At 47.5% G+C, this 19,542-nt stretch overlaps 1 protein-coding gene and 1 pseudogene across 1 annotated transcript in view; one reads left to right on the top strand and one right to left on the bottom strand.

Moving 5' to 3' along the window:
• Positions 1-15,569, bottom strand: part of LOC100342421 (olfactory receptor 2M2) — a 31,166-nt gene extending 15,597 nt beyond the window's left edge. The window contains exon 1 of the mRNA XM_070075746.1: positions 15,140-15,569. The gene's annotated coding sequence lies outside the window, so the exon portion shown is untranslated. The remainder of the gene's footprint in view (positions 1-15,139) is intronic.
• On the top strand, positions 4,650-9,737 carry LOC108176005 (olfactory receptor 2T27-like; annotated as a pseudogene).
• Positions 15,570-19,542: the final 3,973 nt, after the last annotated feature.

Raw genomic sequence — 19,542 nt, 5'->3', positions numbered from 1 at the left:
ATTCCTTTTCCCTCTCTAAATCCCTGGTGGCTCCTTGGAAAAAGATGTAGCAGATGTTGACTAGGTTTCTGATAGGACAGTACATTAGGGTCAGGAGACCACAGAAAGCAGCCCTGGCCAAGTCCATGTTTGGACAAGAATAAAGACACTTTCTCCCTGGGCTTTGCTTGTGTACTTCCTGGGATGATTTAGGCACCTGGAACCCAGGTTTCAATGAGAATCTCTCAACAATGATGTTTAAAGAGAAACATGGTGGTTGTTACTGGATCCCATATTTTCCAAAGGAGGATGGCCCATACGCAGCTTCAGGCTCTAGGAATCAGAAGTTCAACACTGCCATCAGAACACAATGATCAATAAATACAAGTTGAGTGAGTAAAAGCATCAACAAATAAAAATTCTGCAGCAACAGAACAAGCTTAAATGTGGTTTAAAAAAATGAATACACTTGGCAGATATGGCAAAGAATCATCACCCAGTTCATCTTGGTATTCATGGCTTAGGAGTAGGGAGGGTTTGCCTGTCTGATGCATGGCTGCTTTGAGAATGACAGAGCAATTGAGAATGAGGCACTGGGTACGGGCCACATTTTGTCATCTCTTTTGTACTCTTCAAACACAGGGTACCATTTATTGTTCATAAAATAACCATGCATCTGATTTTGAGAAAGAGGCCAAGGTCATATTTTTTCACTGAACTAATGTGTTGACTTGATCTAAAATGTCAATTTACTAGGTCTGTGTATACATGCCACCAAAGTCATGTTGTGGGCATCCATGCATGCTGACATAGCTGGCATTCCCAAGTGTAAGTCTGGCACAGGTGTAACACACACTGGCCACTCAGCAGACCATGAGGCCATGGAGTTTGTGGTGACCCAGATCTGGGCTCATTCTCAGATCCACCATTTGCTGAAATCATGATCTTGACCATTAAGCTCGTTAACTGTCAAAATTTTTGTGTCTTCATATACAAAGTAATGAACAATTACTTCTTGCATAATATTACTTACACATCTAACACAAAATGGAAAATAAATACTAGCTTGCTTCCCACTCTAACTCACTTTCAATTAAGAAATAAAACAACAGGACAAAAATGAAACTAGAACTGAAACCGGTTTTAGTAGATGCCATGAAAGAAGGGGAGAGGACAGGAGACAGGCCCTTCCTATCTAATTGGCAGGTGGGGCCAGTGCCTCGGCTCAATAGACTAATCCTCCACCTAGCGGCGCCGGCACACCAGGTTCTAGTCCCGGTCGGGGCGCCGGATTCTGTCCCGGTTGCCCCTCTTCCAGGCCAGCTCTCTGCTATGGCCCGGGAGTGCAGTGGAGGATGGCCCAAGTGCTTGGGCCCTGCACCCCATGAGAGACCAGAAGAAGCACCTGGCTCCTGCCTTCGGATCAGGGCGGTGCGCCGGCCGCAGCGCGCCGGCCACGGGGGCCATTGGAGGGTGAACCAACAGCAAAAGGAAGACCTTTTTCTCTGTCTCTCTCTCTCACTGTCCACTCTGTCAAAAAATAAATAAAATAAAATAAAAATAAATAATTGGCAGGTGGCATGCAGTTTCCCCCAGACACCAAGATGCCATGTGTACTGATGTAGCTGTTAACATGCACCAAGCCCATCCCAAAGAACCTGGCATATATAATGGCTTGGAACAATAGCCTGGGGGCCCTGGCACCCCAAAGGATGGCACACAGCTGGGGCACTGTTTCCAGTGGAGCCCCAGCTTCTCCAGAAACCACAGACTTTGCCTCAGATCTTGATACTGGTTCCTATCTAGAAGTCACTAAAATCTATGCTGTGCCTCCTTTGTGAAGTCACCTAACTACCTGCACAGGAAACCCTAGGAAACACTTGAGAACCTGGGAGAGAGAATGAGTGGCTTTCAGTTTTGAAAAACTCATCCAGAAGAACAGCAGGGCCCCAGGTGTCTGCCCAGGTGAGGACCCCCCACCCACATTTGTAAAGATTCCCAAAGGATGAACAGCCATCACCTTCCTCCATGTCCTACATTAGAGACAGTACTCTGTGCCAGAGCCCCTTCTCCCTGTAAGCGCATCCCCCTCATGCTCATTAACCACGGGGCCTCTGCTCCAGAACTAAGCTGGGGGTCTGGAGACAAGGACTGGGCTGTGGTCCACTTCTTCTTGGTGCTGTGTGTGCAGTTCCTTTAGATGTTTCCTTTTAGGTTTTACCTGAGCAGCATCTGGAATTATGTAGCATGGAACTAAAGGAAGCTAACTGGCATTATAAAATAATTATTTGAACTAGACTGCCACTTAGTGGCCAGTCCCTCACCAATTTTGCAGATGTCAGATTTCGGGGAAGTTGGAATGGGGTCAAAACAAGTACTGGCATGGGATCAGAAGGAGCTAGAACCCATGCCTCTGCAACCTCTGAATCCTGGCTTTCTGTTCATCTGTAAAAGTCACACCGGGCACAGTCCCAGCACACAGTAGGCTGGCTAGTGGATATATTAGAGCCGTCTGTGTGTCCAGAGACTGCAGAGCTGAGAAATCCCAATGCCAGCTTAAATTATGGAACAAAAAGATGCCTACCTCCCCTCTCCCAGCCCTGTTTCACAGATGACAACATGACTTACAGGTCAGTCATCCTTGTTGTCAACCTGTCACTGAGTTCTGATTTTGGCCATGGTTATAGACACTAAGCAAGTCAGCAGAACTGTGGAAATTCCACCCACAAACCAGGTGTTTGCCTGTGTCGGGGAACGGGACAGCCTGGCCAGCTGTGCCCCTCCAGACATGTACAAGCACAAGAAGTTTAGTGCTGGGCTTTTTCCACCCTGCCCGTTGCTAATTGCAAGATCCTGTTTTGACTTTAAGCATCCTGTTATTGCATGTTTCCCACACTTACTCTTGCTGAGTTGGTAACATGTTTTCCGTGAATCATATATAAATAGGTGGATGGTGGGCGGGAGTTATGAATGAACGCTGGTAAAAGGCGGAGTTGTGAATGAACGCCGGTAACAGGTGGGAGCTGTGAATGAACGCGAGTAATAAGCGGGAGTGGTGAATGAAGGAGTTGTGAATGAATGCCGGTAACAGGGCGGGATATATAAGAGGGTTGGAGGAGGCGAAGACGGCGGGCGTTCGCAACATGTAATGCGAGTCTGCTGAAAAATAAAGTGGAAGCTGAAAAGCCGATAAACGCGTCTGGTGTCTCCGAGGTCTCGCCGGCGTTAACCTATCCGGAAGGTGTACGCCTGCATGCCTGGCCAATCACAAGTGACAACAAGGCAGCCACTGCTATCCTAGACTGTGTTTCCATGCATAGTGCCATGTGTGCAACCAAGTGGAAAGGACGACCAATCTTCTCACAGTCCCAGATATTCTTCAGGGAGTTGGCTGCTTGTGCCAAGTTGCTCAGCTGGTTTAGGGAACACCTCACCATGTCTGAATGCATCCTCAAACCCCAAGCTCAGGTTGTTTTGTTGATATGAATGATGTGAGTTTTTGTGCCTTCCAAAGAATCTCCTTTGACTCCAGTCTTTCCTTTTCAGCTAGAATTAGTGAAGGTTTCCTTCAATGAACCCCATGCAGCCTTACTCAGCTGCCACAACATGCATTTCTCACCTGACTGTTGCACAGGACACAACAGAAATACCCTTGGTGAACACCAGCTTGGGGGAGACAAAATTCACTCAAGGAAACAAGAGCAGGTCAAGAGCTGGCTTTCTCAGCTATGGTACTGTGCATCTTTGGGCTGGTTAAATTTGCTCTGTGCCTATTCCGTGCATTGCAGGGTGTTAACAACTTCCTGCCCTCTTCTCATTCAGTGCCATTATCAACCCCCATGACCTCACTGTGACAACCAAAATTGTCTTCTGACCCTCCCAAGTGTTCCCTGGGGCAAACCCATCCTAAGAACCTCTGGGCTACAGTCCTGGTCCCTACAACTGCTCTCAATCATTTCACCTGGAGGGCTTGTGCTCTCCACCTTCTGAGCCCCACCCAGAGTTCCAGAATTGAGCCCAAGGTAGAGCCTAAGGAGGCACTTGATCCAGGGACCACCCTTTGCCTAAGGAGCCTAGGAGGTGCATCTGGTTGGCACCGCTGTTGTTCCTGTGTTCCTGTGTCATTGAGACCCCTAAGTTAGCTGTTCCCAGATTAGCTGCATGTTACAATCACCTGGAAATCTTTCAACTCTTCCAAACAGTGAGGAGTAGGCTTTGCTATTATTATTATTATTTTGAGCTCCCCAGATCATTTGAATGGACAGGTCTGGAGACCTCTGCTCTAGACACCTTTACCTCGTCTGTGATGTGAAGATTTGGGACTAAGGGACATGAGCTCCCAGCACATGCATCCTCTAGGACTCAACACCAGGGCTAATCGTGAGCACTCCTCAGGATCAGGTACTCCTACTGTCCTCACATAGGGAAAGGGGGCAAACACAATTACAAATAGGAACACTAAACAGACTGCAGCTCCCCTAAAAGCGGTACCATGAGAAGAGGCAGCCCTAGGAGGAAAGTGGGAAGATTCTGGAGGTGCTCTGTGTAGGAGACAAATGTCACAGTTTCCATGTGAACTTCCCCAGGGACCTCACCAGGCTTCTGAGCCCCAGCCAGGAGAACAAGGACACAGAAGAAAGAAAAACACCAACAAGAGACAGAGATTCCTGATGGAGGCTGTGGATCAGGTCAATGTGAGGTGAGTACACAGTGGGAGGTACAAGAGATGGGCAGTCACTCAACTCCTGCCCTGTGCCCTGTGCTTGCAGCCCCAAAACTGACCACCATGGGAAGTCACGGAAAGGCAATTCCATAGCTTCTCTTCTGTCGAACTCCCAGCAGTTAGAGTCTCTGGCCATCTAGTAGGTGACTTTTTTTTTTAGGTTATCACTGCCTTTCCCATAGAGATATATCCTCAGTTGAAAAATTAAGTTTGTGCTTTATGAAAATCAGCCAAACTGTAGGGACATAAAATATAATTGAATCATAACAGGAGAGCCAGAGAGTAAAAAGGAAAGTCTGGTGCTGGATATAACTCCCCACCCAGAATCGATCATTTGTGTCCAGGACTTCTTCCTTTTCCTTCATTCTAAAGCACTTCAGTGACGACTACTGGCATTTCTGATGTGGGCATGCTGAAAGACACTGGGGTAGAAACACATATTCTCTTCCTCTGAAAGACAGTGAGAAAGAAAGCAAATCCACCTAAATATGATTCAGACACCCCATGCACACATATGTACACACAAAATGTACATGTAAACTCATACATACATACCTGCACAGGCACACATCCTACATTCATTGCAATCCTGAGAAACTGCCATGAGAAGAAAACTCAACAGTGCCAAGACAACTGAGGAAACATTTCTGAGAGCAGGCACCAAGGCACCGCCCTGCAGAGCGGGTGTTGGGTGCAGATGGCCAAGGCAGAGGGCAGCGACAGAGATGGCGATGTTCCTTCTGGTAAGCGTGTTTCTTTTGCCTGCTCACCACACACACTTATAGTCAGTCCTCCAGCATTGGCTGAGGCCACTGTGCACCACATTGTATGCAGAAGGTCACAGAAAGCAGGAAACAGTCCCTTGCTGCAAGAAATCTGCAGTCTACATGGAGAGATTCCATGTGCAGCAGAGGTTCGAACCCACCCAATCACAACAAACACTCCCCTCTTCTAAAAGATCTCTAAGAGGGAGAGGCTAGGGGACTTTTGCATGGAGGTATACGTGTGGATTGTGTGATTATTGTGCAACACACATTTGCTTAAATGAGGAAAGGAAGAGTTCTGATGTTTATTGTACACCTGTTACAGGAAAGGCACAGCATCACCATTCTCAACCAATACTTATAATAACCCTGAAAAATGGACACGAGGATCTCTTTTATAGGGCCAAGCAGAAGCTGGGGTTATCATAGTGGTAACAGTACTGATATTACTAGCAGTTCTTCCCAAATGGCACATGGCTCCCCCCAAGCACTCCACATGTATTAACCATTTGGTGCATCCAACACTCCTAACAATTTTCAAGATAAAGAACCTGAGGCTGAGGGGCCTGTCCAACCAAATAGTTTGGAAATGGTGGAGCTGGGGCTTCTACCCCAGCAGCCAGGCTCCAGAGAGTAGGTGCTGAATCTTAGTGCTTTAAGTTGGGTAAAGCCAGCAAAGAACATTCGGCGAAATAAAGGTCAAAATATTACAGACATCAAACAGGTGGCTCAGAGGAGAGGGGGAGAAGGAAATGAAATGATGGGAAAGGTGACAAACAGGATGTAGAGGTTCCCCACCAAGGGTGACTTCGGCCTGATGGGGACATTGGGTGATGTCTGAAAACCATTTTGGTTGTCATAGCCAGAGGGTTTCTATTAGCATCTAGAAAGTAAGGCCGTCGGATGCTGCTGAATACCTTGCAAGGTGCAGGACTGTGCATGAAACCACCCACTGCAAAATGCCAATTGTGCCAGAACAGTCAGAGGACTTTGGATCTTGCCTAGAAAGTCAGTGTTTGTTGATCCAAAAATAATTGAATGGAAGAGTTTTCTGCACAAGGCCCACACTCCTCAACAATAAAATCGTGGTGGGGGAAGGTGTTGGACACAAAATCCACTGGTTCTGAGTCATCTGAGACACCAAGCAAGACATGCGCCTACAAGGAGCCCAAACCAGAATGATGCAAGGACATTCTTTTTGGGAAAATATTTTAAAATGAACCTGGGATTTTGCCTTCATTCAGATATGGTGAGGGCAGCAACTCAGAAGACAATGCCACAGAGAGATGGTTTGTCAGTCAGGGCCCCTAAGAGGAAGCAGCATGGCATGCCACACAGGCTGCATGGGAAAGCAGGAGGGGCAGTCAGGAGGCAGAAGAGTGGAGACGTGGCAGGCAAAAGCCTGTTCTGTGGTTTTCACAGTAAGGAAGGGAGGAGTGAGGACAGTGTGACGACGTTGGCAGGTTCTGGGCTATATGGGGTGACTGAGGGCAGGGGTAGTGTCTCAGATGGCAGGAACCTAATAAAGCAAGGCCTAGAAATGATAAACGTTCAAGGAATGGAAAATACTAGCTACCTTTATTCAAACGTTGCACACTGATACATGTATAGATTTATACTATGCTCCTTTAACATGTAAAAATATCATGGTCATTTCTGGAAAGTTTTTTTAAGTTAAAACACAGGGGGAAAGGAGGCAGGAAGGTGCAGTTGGTATGGGATCCATCAGATTGCACATGCAAGGCACACTTTCAGAGGGCAAGTTTCTGCACCTGAGCACAGAAGTGCAAGGCTGAGACTCCAGAGAACCAAGGCAACAAGAGGAAAGTGCACAGCACAAGTCTTCCAGCTGGAAAAATTCACCTGCTGGCCAGACCAATGGTTCCAACTATTTTTCTAAGATGTATTGTATTCATTATAAAGGCAAAGTGAAGTGACAGAGAGAGAGAAAGACAGAGAACGAGATGTTCTATATGCTGGTTCACTCCCTAAATGGCCACAATAACTGGGACTGGGTTAAGCAGAAGCTAAGAGCCCAGGATTCTATCCTGTCTCCTACATACGAGTCAGGGACCCAAGTAATTGGGTCACCTTCCATTGCTTTCCCAGGCACATCAGCATGGAGCTGGATCAGAAATGGAGCAGCCAACACTCAAAGCAATGCTCAGATGTGGGATGTCAGCATTGCAGCATCAACTTAATCTGCTGTGCCACAGCACCAGTCTCCAGATTCCATCTATTTGTGAGAGAAATCTACCACCTAGACCCTCACAGAAGTAAGACTTTTCAACAAAATAATCTGCATGTCTGTGGGTGTAGTTTTCCAATTAGGCATAAGAACAAGGGTTTTAATTTTTATTTGTGCATTCACTTGCTTATTTAAGTACCAGAAATATCACTGCATATTTTACAAAACTCAGAGCACTATAATATGCTGTTATTTCTCTAGCTTTTGGAAGTGGAAATTTAGGTCACTGGTTTTCACTGTCTCCTCTTTCTAGCCCACACATGAAGTTATAAATTTCCCTCTGAGCACTGCTCTGCTGCAATCATGTTTTCATGTAATTTTTCATTACAAAATAATGTCGACCCCACAGAAATGCACAAGAGCATCTCAGAGGACTTCTGCTGCTCTTGTCAGGCTCTCCAGCCATTGACCTTCTGCATCTTCATCCATCGCCCCTCCCTGTCTCTGAGTGACTGTTTTTCTGCCCTTTGTGAGCCGGTTCACTTTCCTCCCCACAGTGAGGATTGGCAGGAAGTGGGCAGACAGCCCTGGAACTACTCCTCTGCCTCTGGCTTTGTCCTGACCAGCCTTTTTAACAACAGTCAGATGCACCTGTTCCTCTTCGGCATGGTAGTGTTGATCTACCTCCTCACCATGGCCGGCAACACCTCCATGGTCCTCCTGATCTGGGCCGATGCCCGGCTCCACACGCCCATGTACTTCCTTCTCAGCCAGCTGTCCTTCCTGGACATCTTCTTTACTTCAGTCACTGTCCCCAAGATGACAGTTGGACGAGCATCTCGTTTGAGGGCTGTGGGGCACAAATGTTTTTCTTCATGTTCCTGGGAGCTGTGGAGTGCCTCCTGCTGGCCCTCATGGCCTATGACTGCTACGTGGCCATTTGCAACCCTCTGCGCTACCCAGTGCTCATGAGCTGCTGGGTCTGTCTGCTCATGGTTGTGGCCTCCTGGCTTGGAGGGTCCCTCAATGCCTCTATCCAGACCTCTATGACCCTGCAATTTCCCTACTGCGGCTCACGGAAAATTGCCCACTTCTTTTGTGAAGTGCCCTCGTTGCTGATGTTGGCCTGTGCAGACACTGAGGCTTAAAAGGAGGTGCTCTTTGTGACTGGGGTGGTAGTGCTCCTGGTACCCATTCCATTCATCACCAGCTCCTATGCCCTCATCCTGGCAGCTGTGCTCTGGATGCACTCTATAGAGGGGCATCAGAAGGCCCTGGCCACCTGCTCCTCCCACTTAACAGTTGTCAACCTCTTCTATGGGCCCCTTGTCTACACCTACATGTTGCCCACATGCTACCACTCACCTGGCCAGGATGATGTAGTGTCTGTCTTCTATACTGTTCTCATGCCCATGCTTAACCCTGTCATCTACAGCCTCAGGAACAAGGAAGTGATGGGGGCAATGAAGAAGGTACTAGCAAAGGGTAGGCTTAAAACCAGGGAACAGGGAGGGCTGCCACTGTGCTGAAGGGCACCAGCGGCCATTTGCTAGGTCTGTATCCCACAGGTGCAACAGTGCAAGCCCTGACTTCTCTACTTTCAAACCAGCTCCCTACTAACGCACCTGGGGAGGCCCCTGCCCCCATCAGGAGACCCCATGGAGCTTCAAGCCCTGGCTTTGACCATGAACCAGTGGATAGAAGATCTCTCGCTTCTTCTTCCCTCTCCCCCTCTCCCTCCCTGCCACTCTCCTCTTTGCCTTTCAAATAAAAAAATTAAATTAAATTAAAAATTAAAAAACCAGGAGAGAGGCTGGAAACAAACACTTCAGTCCTAAGTTCAGTCACATGCACGGGTACAGAGACAGAAGATCCTCCGTGACTCCAGAATCCTGTTCTAGGATTTCCGACCTGAACAAGAAGCCAAGCCCCAAGTCCACGTGCAGAGAAGTAAAAGCGGTAGCCCTGCCTCCCTTCAGTCACCATCCTGCTCCTTCCTCAGAGTTATCCCAAAGACCTGAATCCACCCTTACTCCTCTCCATCAAGAAACTCCAGTTGAGTTCAGCTTCAGCCCTCCCTTGAGCACTGCAGTGTAGCTCATAATTTTGGTACAATGGATGCACAACAGCTTCCCTTCTCAACACAGTAAAATCCAAAGGGCCCTAAAAGCCCTTTATCCCTGATCACTTCCCCAATCTTCTTTCCTAGCACCCTCTCCTTCTTCACTCTCCTCCAGTCATGCCATGAATGAGCTACTGTTGCTCAACATTCCTAAACACATTGCAATTTCAGGGTCCTTCAACACAGAGACACTAGGCCTGGGGGCTTTCTCCTTCACTTCATTTAGGAACCACTCAAGTGTGACCATACTGATTACCCTGTCCAAGACAGCATTCCAACCCCATCCAGTTTCCTCCAATCCCATTTATAGATTTATCATTTATTTTCTCCATTATAATACTCTGTTCAGGAGGGCCAAGGCTTTGCTTTGTAAATGCTGTATTCTGGGCTCTGAGAAGCATGGCTGGGACATGAAATCTAACTAATAAACATTTGTTGAATGAAGAGATGATTTCAAAGAATATTTTCTTAAATAATCCTAACAGTATCAGTTATGTTTTTAGCTTACCCTTTTTGAAAATCTTCTCTCGTTGGCAGTGACACCATGTTCCTGGTTTTAATCTTACCACTGGTCTACTTTTTCCTACTAAGTGATGAAGGTCTTCCCATTTCTCTGCTAGACACTTCTCTTCTCAGCCCACATTCTCTCTGGTCTATCCCATTCAAGTCCATGGCTTCAGTTCACTTCTGACACCAAAGTCAGCCATGCAGAGAGACCAGCCAGATGTCTCCTCCAAACTTTTCATCATGTGCCCAACACTACATCAGTGTGCCTACTGGATCTCTCAAAAGTATTTCAAATCCATCATGCCAGGAATCAAAGTCCTAACCTCACCTTCAAACTCAAGCCTAGAGCTGGTAACCAAGTCAATGTCCTACAAAGTCAACAGGTCTCCATCACCTCCCATAGCTGAACCCTCGCCAAGTCGTATCCATGCAAATACCTTTCTTTCCACAGGGTACACTCCTCCAGAACACTACCAGGCCAGCACCACCTGCGGTGCCAGCACCCTGGGTTCTAGTCCCAGTCGGGGCACCAGATTCTTTCCCAGTTGCCCCTCTTCCAGCCCAACTCTGTGCTGTGGCCTGGGAGTGCAGTGGAGGATGGCCCAAGTCCTTGGGCCCTGCACCCGCATGGGAGACCAGGAGAAGCACCTGGCTCCTGGCCTCGGATCAGCGTGGTGTGCCGGCCACAACATGCTGGCCGTAGCGGCCATTGGGGGGTGAACCAACAGAAAAGGAAGACCTTTCTCTCTGTCTCTCTCTATATATCCACTCTGCCTGTCAAAAAAAAAAAAAAAAAAAACCACTGCCACTAACACCATGATCCAAATATTCCTTATCTAAAAGATGCAAGAATTTCTAAATAGTCATTCCTTACACTGGGATGATGTGGTAATTTCCAAACAGATCTTCCTGCCTCTTTTCTTTCCTCACCCCCACATACACATACACAGCTTATTTTCCAAGAAGTAACCAAAAGGATCTCTAAATACAAATCTAAATGCATGTACCAACCCTACTCCTTAACCTTCACTAAATCCCTTTAGCATAGCTCTTACCATATATCGCCAGCTAATAATATTCTGACCTCACCTCAGAATCAGCACTTTAGTCATTCTGGTCTGGCTGAAAAGCCCACGAGAGCATTTTAGGCATGGAAAGCCAAGACACTATGGCAAAAACTGTCCTACATGAAGGACCTCGCTGAGTGAGACCCCAGAGGAAAGAAATGGTCATCAAAGAAGGAGGTACTTTTCTCTAAAGGGAGGAGAGAACTTCCACTTTGCTTATGGCCTTGTCTAAACACTAACAGTTTGTGGATTCAAAAGACTTCCATAGCCTAGGCAGCTCATGTCAAGAGCCTCGGGTGATCACTGACATCATACATAGGAGTGGTAATTGCTAAATTAACAATAGGAGTCACTGTGCACTAACTTCCCATGCAGGATCTGTGTCCTCAAAGAGTTTTATTTGAGAATTAACAGTAAAACTTGTTCTCAAAGCTTTATTTCATTTCAGTGTATTAAGTGGAAGATATTCTTTGTCTCATAAGTTTTAGTTATGCCTAAGTGTCCAACTCCATTGCTTGTTTCCCTAGGTGCTTCCTTAATGGTAAAACTTGTTCTCAAGGACTTACTTTCTTTTAATGTATTAAGTGGAGGAAACGCTGATGTCTCATAAGTTATAGTTATGTCTGTGCTTATAAAAGATGTTATCATTCTTGGTGCTTCTTTAAAATTAATTAAGTTTCTAAAAAAAAAGTGGAATTAACTTCAAGATGCAGTGACTTTGAACAGCTCTTGTCTCCACTGTTGCGGAGCATTTTTTCTTTTTTCCTTTTTTTGGTGAAAATTGTTGAACCCTTTTCTTAGCATAGAGTTGGTCTTCTATGTGTAAAGTCAATTGAAAATAAATCTTAGTGGAGAATGGGACTGGGAATGGGAAAGGGAAGAAGAGGAGGGGTGGGAATGTGGGTGGATGGGAAGAATCACTATATTCCTAAAGTTGTACTTATGAAATGCATAAAGTTTGTGTTTCTTAAATAAAAAGTTTCTTTGGAAAAATAAATAAATCCCTTTAGCATGGCTCTTCACATATATCATCAGCTAACATATTCTTTAATTACTTCCTGCCCACCTTCCCCTATGACAAAGTAAGCTCCATGAGGGCAAGTAGTTTTGTGCTTGCATTTCACACATAGTAAAAATACATTAGTCATTAAAGAACAACTACATTATTGCATATCATATTTTCCGTTGTCTACAAAGTCCAGCAGAGCTCAGCCTCCTTGTCCTCATCTCACTCCTCCATAGCTCTCTCCCCTGTTCCTTCCTGCTTCCAGGTCATTACCAGAGCTGATCCTCTGTCTGGGATACTGCTCACTCCTCTGTGCTTAAGTACTACACATCCTCCCTTTCTAAGCTCAGGTATTGTCCCCACAAGGCAGCCATATCTGACATCCAAACAAAAGCAGATTCCTTTCCACATGTTCCCAGTTCCTTCCTAGCCCTCAGTCCCTCAATTAAATCTATATTCTCATGGTACAGTAAGCCTCATGAGAGCAGGGAGTCTATGTTTCTCAGTTTACTGTATTCCACAGTGCCTGATATTGCATGGACACACTGCAGTGTCTCAACCAATATCAAAGAAAAGAAAACATGGAGGAGAGGAAGGAATGTTAGGTGGGTATGAAAGAGGAAAAAGAAGGGAGGAAGAATGGATAGTCCCTGAACGCAGCCTCGGACCTCCAAAATAGGCCATGCTTTTACTTCTCCAAGGCTTAAGTGACACAAAGCAGATGCCAAAAAGAGATACCATAATCAATTTCAACAACCTTAAGATATCCCTAACTGTGCGGGCCAGCTGCACCAGTCGAACAGAACCTGAAGGAGGGAGTGGGAATGAAAAGAGGGACAAGGGCGCAGAGAATGGAGCCAAGACAACAAAGCTGATCAAGGGTCGTTCATTCTAGTCTCAGTGATATTTTATACACAACTAGCTACAGCTCAAGGCAACACAGACGTTAACAACACATGCAAGCAACTTATCGGGCTTTCTACAGCACAGTCATAGCATAGTTAATTTTAGCAGAGTGTTCTTTTTTGATCATTCTCCTTCAACATGGGAGTATGTGCCTGTCTCATCCCAGGAATTCCACAAGCCAAGACTGACCTTGACTTGTCTATGACTTGTTTACGGGCTGCCTACATCTCCCCTTTTTTTATTTGAGAATGGCCTCTGTCTTAGGTTGCCCTCAGTCATCTCTGTCCTTACCTGTCATTGGTAACTCTGGCAGCTTGGCCTAGAGCCCTGTCTTAGGTTGGTACAGGATGCTGAGCGTCTTACCCGTCTCTGAGGACCATTCCAGCTTGACATTAGGTGAGAGTAGAAATATACAGCCAAATATTAATTATTTTGATTACGAAAGAGGTTTGGTACAAAGCTTTAAATGATGAATCTCAGTCCATACAGACTGTAGCGAAATCAGCATAAATTGAAGAACACACAGAAAACATCACATACAAAGTAGGAAAAACAGTAGCGGTCCAGCATTGTGGCACAGTGGGTTAACGCCCTAGCCTGAAGCACCGGCATCCCATATGACCACCGGTTCGAGACCCGACTACTCCACTTCCAATCCAGTTCTCTGCCGTGGCCTGGGAATACAGTGGAAGATGGCTCAAGTCCTTGGGCCCCTGTACCCACGTGGGAGACCCAGAAGAAGCTCCTGGATTCTGGCTTTGGATCGGTGCAGCTCCAGCCATTGCAGCCATCTGGGGAGTGAACCAGCAGATGGAAGACACCCCTCCCCCCACCTCTCCTCTCTCTGTGTAACTCTGACTTTCAAATAAATAAATGTCTTTTAAAAAAAAAATAGAAACAAAACAGAAAACTTTAAAAAGAAGAAGAAGAAGAAAAGAAGAAACATGGGGAATCCTAGCTCTCTTACAGATGGGGAATGCCAAGATCTAAAGATGCAGGAAGCTGAACTCCAGAAACCACTGAACTGCAAACTTCAGGCACAGAAGATACTTCTTCCTAAGAAGAAAATGAGGGGATGGGGGGTATATGGGGAAGACTCAGAAAAGGCTAAAAAAAAAAAATCCCTGAACAACTACCAAAACCTTCCCCAAGACTGAAGCATCTACCACCTAACCTTTTAGAAATGTGCCGCCATTTAACTCTACTCTCCTGGACCGCTTTCAGCTGTGCTCACTGTATGTTTCCCCTCCCTGCCATGGGCTCTACTGTGCATTTGAGTAAAGGTGATGGTTAAAGAGACAAACAGAGGCTGTCTGCACACACTCGCTATACAGTCACATTATTATGCTGTCCTAAGTCTTTAGGGAGGTGCCCCCACAGTTCCTCGAACCAAGAAACATCACTGTATCAGCCTACAGCTTTGTCCTCAGTGGTCTTGAGTTGACCGGGCAAACAGAGGGTTTCTCAAGGTGGGCCTTCTTCACACTGGGCCAGGTAATTCTTTCTTGCGGTTGGGAAGGGGCTGTCTTATGCGCTGCAGGATGTTTAGAGCACTGCTGGTTCTACTTGCTAGGTGTGTTATACAGTTCTAAAAGTTTTTCATTTTGCAAAACTGAAACTGCACCCATCGAATTCAACTCCTCTTCGTCTCCTCCCCTTCCAGCCCCTGGCAGCTGCCATCCTAGTTTTTTGAACGTTCGACTTCTTTAGCTCCCTCCGCAAGTCTAATCCTGCAGCGTCGGTGTTCGTCACTGACTGACGGCATCAGCATCACGTCCTCACGTTCGGCCATGGCGGAGGCTGTGACGAGAGCTCCCTCCGCTTACGGGCCGATTACACTGCTCTATAAATATATCGCACGCTCCGCTCCCACTTACCTTTCCACAGATACTCAGGGTGCTTCCACAAAGGAGCACGGTTTCCACAACTGCCGGAGAAGCGAGGCCTCACAGCAGCCATGGGAACAGGAAGGCTTCCTACACTCCTGCACTCCCGTCCACGGGGGTCCTGCCGGCTTCGACGCCCGCGGGCGACACGCGTCTGTCCCAGGCACCGCGCGGCTGCGGACCAGCTGAGCAGGCCGGCCGGGTGGGCCTGACGAGCTCCTCCGCGGCCCACAGCCGCGCTGCACGCACTGACCCCTGAGAGGCCAGCACCGGACTTCCCAGGCACCCTCTCCTCAGGCGCTAAGGGCGGGCAGGGAACAGGCCGGCCTCTCGAGGGCGGAGGGGAACGGCGCCCGCGAGCCAGGGCTTCGAAGGCCTGCGAGCCCGCCCAGCTCTCGCAGCTCAGGAAACAGCCCTTCAGGTTCTTCCGTCACGTGGGCCTGCAGCCGCCGGAACTTCATTGGCCCAGGCTCCGAGAGAGCAGGAAGAGCCGGAAGTGACGGCCAATGGGAGCTACTAGCCAGCCGCGAGGCCCGCCCCCACGATTTGCGCGTGCGCAGTGTATCTGGGCAGGTTGGCGGGTTTGGGTTGGCGGAGCCGTGGCAGCAGACGGGGCGGCCGCTCGCTCTGCTGGCTCCGGCGTGGCCTGCACCTCACGCCCTGTGGAAAGGAGCCGGTGGGCGGAGGTTCCCCGGCACAGGTGGGAGCAGTCTTTCGCGAGGAGCACGCGTGGGGACAGCGAAGGGCCGGCGCCTCGCGCCCTCGCACGGCCGCGCTGAGCCGAGCAGCTTCTGTCCACAGAGCGTCGGGACCGCGCGGCCATGCGCCCCGTCGCCATTGCGCCCCGCCTCCTGCTGGCCTGCAGCCTGGCCCTCGGGCCCCTGCTGGCAGGTGAGAGACCGGGGTCTTCCCGCCCCTCGCTCCCACGTGCAGCCGGCATCGGCGTGCGCGGCCCACATTCCCGCCAGCTCCTGGTTCCTGTGAGTGCAGGGGTCGGGAACGGGGGAGGATGGCGGGGTAGCTCTGGTTCTGGAGTTGTTCTGAGAGGGTGGGAACGTTTGCCTGCCCGCGGCAAAAGCCATTCAGTTTTCTGTCTTTTGTTTTCCTAACAGTCTCCTGGGAGATTCAGATGCGTGACCTAGAGGAGAAGGATGTTGATGAATTCAGTTCCAGTGGTTTTAAATGCCCAACTTGTATTGCAGTACAGGGAAGAAAATGTCATGTAGAATTCAAATGGTGTGCAGCAGATCAAATAAACTGTTTTGAATTCTTGGGCATCATAAACACAGGTACTTTTCTAGGAGGCGCTATTTTGTAGACGCTGAGCGTGTGACACTGTCACAACCTTACGGGGCACACAGCAAAGTTGAGGGGAAACCAGCTTTTGTACAAATAGCTTAGAAATGAGGACAGAGCAGTATCCTGACTTTGAAAATATGGCCAATTGCTTTCTCACAGTAATTGACTTATGGCTTTATACATGGATTTATTGATGGGCTCCATAGTTTTGAGGGAGTTAGTTCAACATACTGCTTAGCCTTCATCTTCGGCAAACTTTGAGTAGTTTTTGTTTGTTTTTAAGACATAGGCAATTTGTGTTTTCCTGCCTCTGGATTATTTTCATTTTCAGCGTAAAATGTTTGGAGACAGGGGATGATTGAACTTAAGCTTTCTTCAAAGGAATCAAAGGAGAACGCTTCACTATGCTCACTTAAGAAAACCTGGTACAAAGTTCTAAATTAACTGAAGATATAAATGAGAAGTGAATGAAAACTGGTAGCATGGGATAGCTTGAAGTGCAGTGGGCAAAGTTCCGTGAGGGTTGGGTTGTTTCCACTTCCTTCTGCTCACTCTGGGGGAGCTCTGCCTTCCTCAAGTTCCTCACTGGGAGGTAACTGCTGTGCCCAGCCATGTTATTTGCCTCTTGCATCCTCATGTTTGTACTTTGCACAGTTTGCCCAACACCAAGTCTTTGCTTTAAAACAACAATAGAGGTGAGGTGAAAGCATCAACAGCAGAGTCCCAGCCGTGGGAAAGATGGTGTAGAAAGGAAACACAGTCTGAACTAGGCCTTCTTCGTGGCCATTGGTATTCTTAAATGATAACTCAGACCTAGAATTAGAGAAGATTAGAAAACAGAGGCTGGGTTGCCAACTGATGGCGGGAGCTGGAAATGCATTCATCTACATAAAGCTTAGAAAATACCCCCACTATCTGATTCACTGTGAGGAGCTGTGAGAGGGTGTGAGGATTTTGAGGCCCAGTGTTTGGAGAATACCATTCCAACTCATGTCCCTGCTAGAGATAACCAGGTCACTCTTGCCACTCACACAGGAGTGTGCTTTCATTTATATTTTGATCCATACCAGTCTGGGTAAAGGCAAAGGATAAGGAGGGAAGAAGAGAGTGGAAGTCTCATGTATGGTTTCTTACAGGTATTAGCAACATGACTATTAAAGTGAAGAAGTGCATACGAGCAGAACTATGTGAAGAGAAGATAACTTATTATGTGGGTTTTCCAGTTACTAATGGGACTAGGAATTGCAAATCAGCCATCAAAAATGGGGCCAGAGGCAGACCAGCAGCTCCCATCTTCCTTGTTCTCTTCCTGGGGAAGCTGCTTCACTGAGCTCCTGCAAGGGCCCAGCCACCTGCATTTGTGAATTAAACTTGCATTGTTTGTTTATACTCGTAGATTGTTAATGACTGTTAACTTCTCCATAGGTGTATCTGTTGTGCATGCATTAACTCAGCAAGATCTAGCTGTGTACCCAGCCTCACACAAAGTCAGTCAGGGTGAAAATCAGTCAGTACTGGGCCCTTGCCTTCAGAAACTGAGGACACATGCAGGTAAAATGCTTAGAGAGCAACACATGAAGCACCAACAAGAACAGTAGGATGCTGCTCAAGTAGCCAAGGGTCATTGCTTTGGACACAAGATAGGAGGATATGGATTTGGGGAAAAGTTGAGACTTTGGATGACCTTGAGAAGACCTGCACTACATGGCAGCAGGAGTTGTATGACTTGAGACATGGAGATGGGGAAGTGGGCAGAAGCCAAGGGGCAGTAGCTGAGGTGGATGGCAGTGGGTAGTCCGTGAGTATTGGTAAATACTCCTAGATGGGCCTGACTGGATGTGTCTTTCTGTGAGCCGTGGAAGGTGCTACCCCTGGGAGCACACAGAGGACTTGTGCTGAGCAAAGGCTTGCTCTGTGGTAGAAAGCAGTTCCTTTTGCTCCATGGTCTGAAAGCGGTATTCTCTGGTTATCACCCCCTGGCTGCTCATTAGAATCATCAGAGAGCCTGAAACTAGCATCCTCATCACAGGCCCTCTGCCAGAAATTTGGAATCAGTTGATCTGGGTGTAGGCTGGTCCTACCGCCACCACCCTTTGTTTTTGGCCTTTGCTTGCTTTTATTTTAATTCCTCGCTCCCAGGGTAGTCTAATTTTCAGCCACTATTTTTGAAGATTTATTTATTTATTTGAAAGGCAGAGTTACAGAGAAAGAGGGAGAGATATACACAGAGAGAAAGAGAGATCTTCTATCAGCTGGTTCACGCCCCAAATGGCTGCAACAGTTAGGGCTGGGCCAAGCCAAAGCCAGAAGACAAGAGTTTCTTCCGGGTCTCCCACATGGGTACAGGGGCCCAAGCATTTGGGCCATCTTCCACTGCTTTTCCCAGGCCATTAGCAGGAAGTGGATTGGAAGTAGAGCAGTGGGTACATGAACCAGCACCCATATTGGGATGACAGCATTGCAGGTCATGGTTTTACCCAATACACCACAAGGCCAGCTCCAGAAGATTTTTATTATAATAAATAATATATGTAAGGTGGCAATACAAACATTAAAACACTTTGCTGATATTGTTAAAGTTACACATGGGTTTTCAAAATTTGCAATAGCTGTTTCATTATGTTACTAAATGGATGGGGTAGTCCTTTGACCTAGCAAGCAGGTAAGCCACCAGTTAGTATACCCATATCCTGCATCTGAGTTCCTTGATTCTATACCCAGCTCTGGCTCCTAATTCCAGCTTCCTGCTAACACACATCCCAGAAGGCAGCAGATGGTGGCTCAAGTATGCAGATTCCTGCCAACCTCATGAGAGACCAGCATCAGATTCCTTGCTCCTGGCTCTGGCTTGCCCAACCCTCCATTTAGGGAGTTAACTGATGTATGGGAACTCTGACTCAATAAATATTGAAGAAAAATAATAGGGGCTGGCGCTGTTGTGTAGTGGGTAAAGCCGCTCCTTGCAGTGCCGTCATCCCATTTGGGCACCAGTTCGAGTCCTGGCTGCTCCACTTCCAATCCAGTTCTCTGCTATGGTCTGGGAAAGCAGTAGAACATGGCCCATGTCCTTGGGCCCCTGTACCCATGTGGGAAAC

The sequence above is a fragment of the Oryctolagus cuniculus genome, chromosome 6 (assembly GCF_964237555.1).
Source record: "Oryctolagus cuniculus chromosome 6, mOryCun1.1, whole genome shotgun sequence".
In the NCBI taxonomy this organism is placed as follows: domain Eukaryota; kingdom Metazoa; phylum Chordata; class Mammalia; order Lagomorpha; family Leporidae; genus Oryctolagus; species Oryctolagus cuniculus.
Note: the sequence above shows the minus strand (reverse complement) of the source record. Positions and strands in the feature narration are given on the sequence as shown.